The sequence below is a fragment of the Hibiscus syriacus genome, unplaced genomic scaffold (genome assembly GCF_006381635.1).
Source record: "Hibiscus syriacus cultivar Baekdansim isolate YM2019G1 unplaced genomic scaffold, ASM638163v2 tig00110890_pilon, whole genome shotgun sequence".
Lineage (NCBI taxonomy): Eukaryota > Viridiplantae > Streptophyta > Magnoliopsida > Malvales > Malvaceae > Hibiscus > Hibiscus syriacus.
The window spans coordinates 12,530,589-12,537,615 of record NW_024062900.1 but is presented as its reverse complement, the minus strand read 5'-3'; the positions used below and the strand labels follow the sequence as shown (position 1 = coordinate 12,537,615).

The 7,027-nt window shown below is 35.5% G+C and overlaps 1 long non-coding RNA gene across 1 annotated transcript; it reads left to right on the top strand.

Annotated features, from left to right (window-relative positions):
- The first annotated feature begins 3,123 nt into the window (after positions 1 to 3,123).
- Positions 3,124 to 5,631, top strand: LOC120144826. The gene is made up of 2 exons (XR_005518068.1): positions 3,124 to 3,352; positions 5,386 to 5,631. It is a non-coding gene; the product is annotated as an uncharacterized LOC120144826 (long non-coding RNA).
- Positions 5,632 to 7,027: the final 1,396 nt, after the last annotated feature.

Genomic DNA, 7,027 nt, shown 5'->3' with positions numbered 1-7,027 from the left:
ACTTACATAAACATTTAAAAGGACAACATATATAAACATTCCAGAAGAAGAATAGTTTACTTTCGCAACACGAAACTTAAAATCGCAACGCGAAATGACTATCGCAACGCGGAAATGGCTATCGCAATGCGAAATGAAAATCGCAACGACAAAATCGCAACGCGAAATGAAATCGCAACGACAAAATCGCAATGCGAAACACAAATCGCATTGCGATTTTCATTTCGCGTTGCGATTTTGTCGTTGCGATTTCATTTCGCGTTGCGATTTTGTCGTTGCGATTTTTATTTCGCATTGCGATAGCCATTTCCGCGTTGCGATAGTCATTTTCGTGTTGTGAAAGTAAACTATTCTTCTTCTGCAAATTGAAACTTGAATGGATTGCATTACTTCAACCAAAAGACAAAAACAAAACCAAAACAAATACTAACAAAACAGATTGGCAGCAACCGAATGAATTACGAGTATGAAAAATCTTAAACTTACCTCGTTGCGTAGAGTATGAACCTCATTCTGCAACGATGCTACCATCTCACGTAGAGCGGCTACCTCACCGCGTAATGTAGACACCTCAACACGCCATGCACCATCGTCTTTGCGTAAAGTACCGACCTCCTCACGCAAGGTATTGACCTCATCACGTAACTCCCCTAACTCATCCCGTTGAGGTGGAGGTGGAGAACAGGGAGATAAACGTCGTGGCATCTTTGCCGGTCGCCTATCTTGCGGTGATGGTGGAGAAGAGGCTCGATGATGTGACATAATAGGTGATGGCTGTCGTTGTGGAGGTGTATAGCCGGGTCGATCAGATGATTGCTCTAGGTGAGGTGATAGCTCTGGGCGAGGTGATGGCTCCCAAAGTGGAGGCTGCTCATCAACCGTTCCATCAAAAAAACGCTTACTAGCTTGCCACCAATCAGTGGCAAGCTCAGCTTCCGTGGGTGTCAGCCTCTGTAGAGGAGTGTTGGCCTCCTAACAATATAAAAGCTCAAACAAAGTTAAATGTGTACTAGTAATAACTTGTTTATAAACATATGGTAGTATTTATGTTAACTTACATTATTTATTGTCGTATACCGTAGTAAATCTTCCCATTGCAAGGTTCGTTTCCTCTTCCAGGAAATAGCCCTGGGAATATTATTTGAAGTTTTTATTGCATATGTCTTCATGGCGGGAAAGGCCTCAAATATCCAAATCTACAAACAATATAATAACAAACATTAGTAATTGTTAAATAATTACTTATAATTTTGGAAAAATTATATAAAAATTCTTACCTTAAAGGCCCAAATAAAGCCTGTCAAAGTGTATTTGGAACCATCACCATGCAAACTTTTTCGATCATCCAAGGCAGACGATAACTTATTCCATGTAGCTTTCCATAAATACGAGCCCCACGGAAACAGGTTCCACGCATTTAGGTCTTCTACCAATTTGATTAGATCATTTAGAATAGGTTGTCTGGCCTCTCTGCCTAAAAAGCCGGCATGCAAAAGAATTAGAAGGCATACTCGGACAACGTCGACGTCATCCATCCGAGTAAAACCATCTTTATTATTCAAAATCTTGTCAGGTCTTCTACGTGTAGACTCGGCCTCTCCAGCTCAGGAAAAACCCGGGATAGCCATGATGGGCGGGTAATGTGTCTAGTGTACCGACCTACATCATCGTGTCCGAAGCGTAGACCGGTGATTAAGCAAAACTCCTCCCGCCCAAAACACGTATACGCCGGTGGAAAATCAAACCGTATCTCTTCATCACGTCGTTGTATAGTCTCTGGTAGATCTCTAGTCATGGTTTGAAGAAACAGGTGTGTCAACATCGCATCTCCACCGGGATGTTGTACTTTCAGCCATGGCCCGAAGCATGTATCCTCAAACATTTTTCTTTGTGCAGGTGAAAGCTTCGACGCAATTGTTTTGGTCAGGCTGACTTTATTTCTCAAGGTCAATTGAGCCGAATAAAAGTTCTACAAAAACAATAAACATACTAAATTAGATATACCAAAAACTACACTGTGAAGATATACCAAAAACAATAATAAACATAAATAGTAGTAGTTTATTCTTCAAACTTAAATATGCAACACTGTGAATTTCGTATTTGTCTTTGTTTTTTGGTTGAAGTAATGCAATTCATTCAAGTTTCAATTTGCAGAAGAAGAATAGTTTCTGAAAATGAAAATCGCAACACGAAAATGACTATCGCAACGAGAGAATCGCAACGCGAAACTAAAATCGCGTTGCGATTTGCATTTTGCGTTGCGATTCTTGGTTGATTTAATAAGCAATCTAAGTGAAATGGTTAATCTATTATTGAAATTACCAGTAAACTTATCATCAATTTCAATATGAAAAACCTAATAATAATGCAAAAATTTCAAAAAGAAAATAATTAAAAAAACTAACCCTCGTTGGTTGATTTGGTTGATTTTCCATTTCTGATTGTGAGGGTGGCTCTGAGAGATTTAGATAGACGGATTTCGCCGGAGATGGGGACGGATTTCGTCGGAGATGGATGAGAGAGTGAGAGATGGAGATGGGACTGAGTTGTGATTTTAGGTTTTAGGTTATGAGTTGCGATTACGGGATATACTGTGGACAGTTCAGTGTTCCAATATATTTATATTCATGTTTGGAATTTAAAAATAAAATACTTGGCCAGGATACTAATGGCGCTTTGAAAATCGCATTGCGATTATGTATTATCGCGTTGCGAAAGTCAGTATCGCGTTGCGAAAGTAAGTATCTCGTTGCGATTTTTTATTATCGCATTGCGATAGTCAGTATCGCATTGCGATTTTCCCAATTCGCGTTGCGATTTACTTATTCGCATTGCGAATTTCCCAATTCGCGTTGCGATTTACTTATTCGCATTGCGAATTGGGAAAATCGCAACGATACTGTAGACCATCGCAACGCGATTTTCAACTATCGCATTGCGAAAATGCAACGCGAATTTGCGATAATGGAGATCGCGTTGTGAATTAGCGATCGCATTGCGATTTTGTTGGTCATTTTGGAAAATCCGGAAAAAGTTGGTTAAAATCGTATATTATATGGGATTTTTGGTCACTGAGGTTATTTTCTCAAACGAAAAAGACATAAAAACATAAAACTAAGCTGACCTTTCAACTCTTGCTCGGTGAAAGAGAAAACCACGAGAAGCTCCAGCAAGAAAAAAAAACCCAGATTTAGATCGAACTATAGAACACAGTTGCTCTCCCCACACCGACCAGCTATGGTGGATCTAACCAACGACGATCCTTGTTCGATTGAGCAGCAGCAACATCCGGGAGCTCTTCAACCCAAAATTTATCCTCTTCATCCCAACGATGATCCTTTGCCAGTAGGTGAGCAACTTCAACCACTACTACCCGGAAACCCATCTCTGTCACAAAGTCAATCGCATACACAGCTGTCTGTGCCTATGTAATATCCCAAACATCGGGTCAATTATAATAAAAAAATTTAAAAATTTGATGGGTTAATTTAAATAAATTTAAAAGTACATATATTGGTTTAGGCAATTGTATTTATGACTTATTATTAAGAATGGAATAATAGAAGAATATTATGATCTTTTAAGAAGAAATAAATTTAATATTTATTTTTTAAGAGATATTTAAGTATTGAATATGAGAAATAAAAAGATAAGTCTAAAATAATTCTTTACTCTTTTCTTCTTCTTTTTTTCATCCTCGTACTCTCCATAACCAAAGTAAGATTTTTTTAAGTTGATTTTTCTTTTTGATTTTGGGTTGATTTTAAGTGATATAGAGACTTAAGGAAAATTCAATGATGATTAAAACTAAGAGATTATTAATTTATTAGTGATTTAAGAAAATAAGCTTTTGAGTTATTTGATTAAATATGGTCCGTTATTGGAGTTTAAAAATATTTTTAACTTGTCAAAGAAGTAAATAAGAAATTTGAAGCCTTATAAGTGATTGAAAACATGTTTGAAATTTGAGTGTGATTTTTAGTTTTAAATGTTCTTTGGAGTTATTGAATATTGTAATGATATTTATGAATGTAAGTTAGTTGTGATAAGTGATAATGAGTTTGATGGTATAATTGGAGATAAGAGTAAGAGATTTAGGTGAAAATTGGGTAAAAAAATCGAAGTGAAATATGTAAAATCTGGGTAAAGATATAAGTACTGGAAGAATAATACCGATACTATATGGTTAAATTTGAAGAAATAGAATAAACATGATGAACAATATCGATACTTATGCAAGTAGTATCGATACTGATGTGGAGGTATCAATACCAATTGGGCAGTATCGATATTGTAATTGAAAAATGAATTCCAGAATTCAAAAATGGTATTGATACTAAATTGAGTATTGGTATAATAGTAGAGAAGTATTGATACCATAGGAGGGTTACCGATACTATCCAATCTGAAATTTTAAGTTAGGATGAATTTTAATAGAGTTAAAAAATAATAGTACTTTTGAGTATTATTATATGTATAAATGTTAGAAAATATACTAACATTTGTATTGTATGTGTAATTATGAATGCTTGTGTATATCGTAATCAAGCTCCTGAGTCAAGCAAAAAAAAGGGCAAGGATAAAGTTGTCGAATAGTCGGACATCATTAACGCATAATAGTGAGGAACACTAGGTGAGTGCATTATTATGTACTTATATGAGATGAGTATTGCGATGAGTCAACATCGAATGTTTTGATAAAAGTATGTTTACATTATATTGATATATCTTCATAATGGTTATATAACTGATGTTACGAATAATTTTAGAGTATGAACCGCTAAAAAAGGAATAGATGAATTTTTATTATTGTTTTAACAGTTATCTATGTTTCAGTAATAAATGTTTAATATGTGAATTTGACTTAAAGGCCCATTGTATATGCATTGAGATTTATAAGTTCATTTCGACATACTCTGTGTATGATGGTTATCGATCGATTTTGTTTAATGCATAAGTTGCATTTTTGTATAAAAGTTATCGATCGATTTTGTTTAATGATTATGCTTCATTTTCGTATCAGTACTATGTGTACTTTCGGCACTATATGCGCACCCATGATATTCATATTGAGTTTATGAATGATTATTTTGGCACTATATGTGCATTCATGGAATTCATAATGAGTTTATGGATTTTCATTTCGGCACTTAGGTGCAACGCATGTACCTTGCATTCTCATTCGACATACATTGGGAAAATAAAGGATAATTTAGAAAAATATTGATTGATATGTATGATGGGCATACTAAATACTGTTTCGTAGGTTATGTGAAAGAAACTTAGTTTACCAAGCCAGTTCTATGTATTCTTATGATTTATACTATTTAATTCGTATTTTAATATTTTATGATATACTTATGTTATGGTTTCATCTCATAGGTATTATTATTATGCCTCACTAAGTAAATACTTAGCGTGTGTTGGTTTAACGCGTATGTATTAATACAAGCGGAGTAAGGAGTGCAGCTGACATCATCAATCCAAGGTTGCCTCATCAGTAACTGTATGACAAATATATCTACTTTTGATATTATTAGATGACATGTAATAGACTTATGGAAATGCTTTGGAATATATTTGACTTTTGATTATTGTAATATTTAATATGTTATAATTTTAAGACTATTTTACATACTGAAAGTTAACCAACGTTATATGATTATTATATTAAAATGTTTTAATTTTTAGAAACAAAATTTTATTGGTTTACAAATAAGGAAATGTTTTAAAAATCATGTGACACATGTGACTTGTGTACGAAAACGTATACAAGAAATGAGTGTTACATTTATTGGTATCAAAACTACAGGTTTAATCGATTCTAGGTCGAAATCGGGTGTATTTTACTTTTAAAAAAAGGTTTACATGTCACTAAGATATCGATGTTAATGATATGGTATAGTTAGAATATGATTGATGTCACTCCTTACTAACTTGAGTGTTATTATTATGTATGTTCTATTAGATGTTGGAATATACAAATTTACGGAGAGAGAATGAGCGAAGTTAGAGAATGGTCGGGTAGCGAGAGTAATGAAGCTAATAGTGAGCACCATATCCAGTCTGAAAACGCTAGTGCACCAGTACATCAGGGTATGCCAGTGCTAGAGTTTGGAGCTTTTATGTAGGCTCTCGATGCAATCTTGACTCGATTTCAACCTCTTTCACCTCCCCCTACTCCTCTAGCACCACGGATATTGATCCCTAAAGAGCTAAAAAGTTTAGAAGCTCCTAAGTTCTAGGGAGAAGAGGATGAAGGTCCTATAGATGTTGATTTATGGTTAAACGACATTAAGGTAATGTTAGAAAGTCTTCACTGTTCAGATTATGAAAAGCTGGGCGGAGCCATATCTTTACTTTGAGGATCAGTTCGAGTGTGGTGGATAAATACTATGATGTATGCACCACCTGAGCAAGTGACCTGACAGTTCTTTCAGGATGAATTTAAGAACAAGTACATTGGTGAACAATTTAGGTGGGCGATGCTGCTGAAGTTTCTTAATCTGAAACAAGGTGATCTAGCAGTATATGAGTATGAGGTTGAGTATAACAAGCTGAGTCGTTTTGCTGCTGAGGTAGTTCCCAATGAAAAAGTTCGACATGATTGGTTCATCAAGGGTTTGAAGCCTAAGTTGAAAGAGATAATGTTGGCTTTAAACTTGCCTAGCCTGCAAGAAGTCATAAACTGAGCTAAGGCCATTGAAAGAGATCAAGAGGAGACTTTAGCAGCGGAGCAGGGTATGTAGATGGGAAAAAGAGTTGGAACGTCTTCAACTTCCTATCATGCGAAAAGAGGCAAGGGTTCTAGCTCTCGATATAATAATAGAGATGGTTCTGTTGCAGCTTCGCAGAAGAATGAACAATCATAGTCTTTTGTTGCTAGCTCGGGTATAGCATATGGAGAAAGAACTACTCCATGTCAAACGTATGGCAAATTTCACTATGAAGTATGTAGATTGCTCAGTGGAGCTTGTTTTCAGTGTGGTGAAACTGGTCACTATGCTCGAAATTGTCCTAAGAA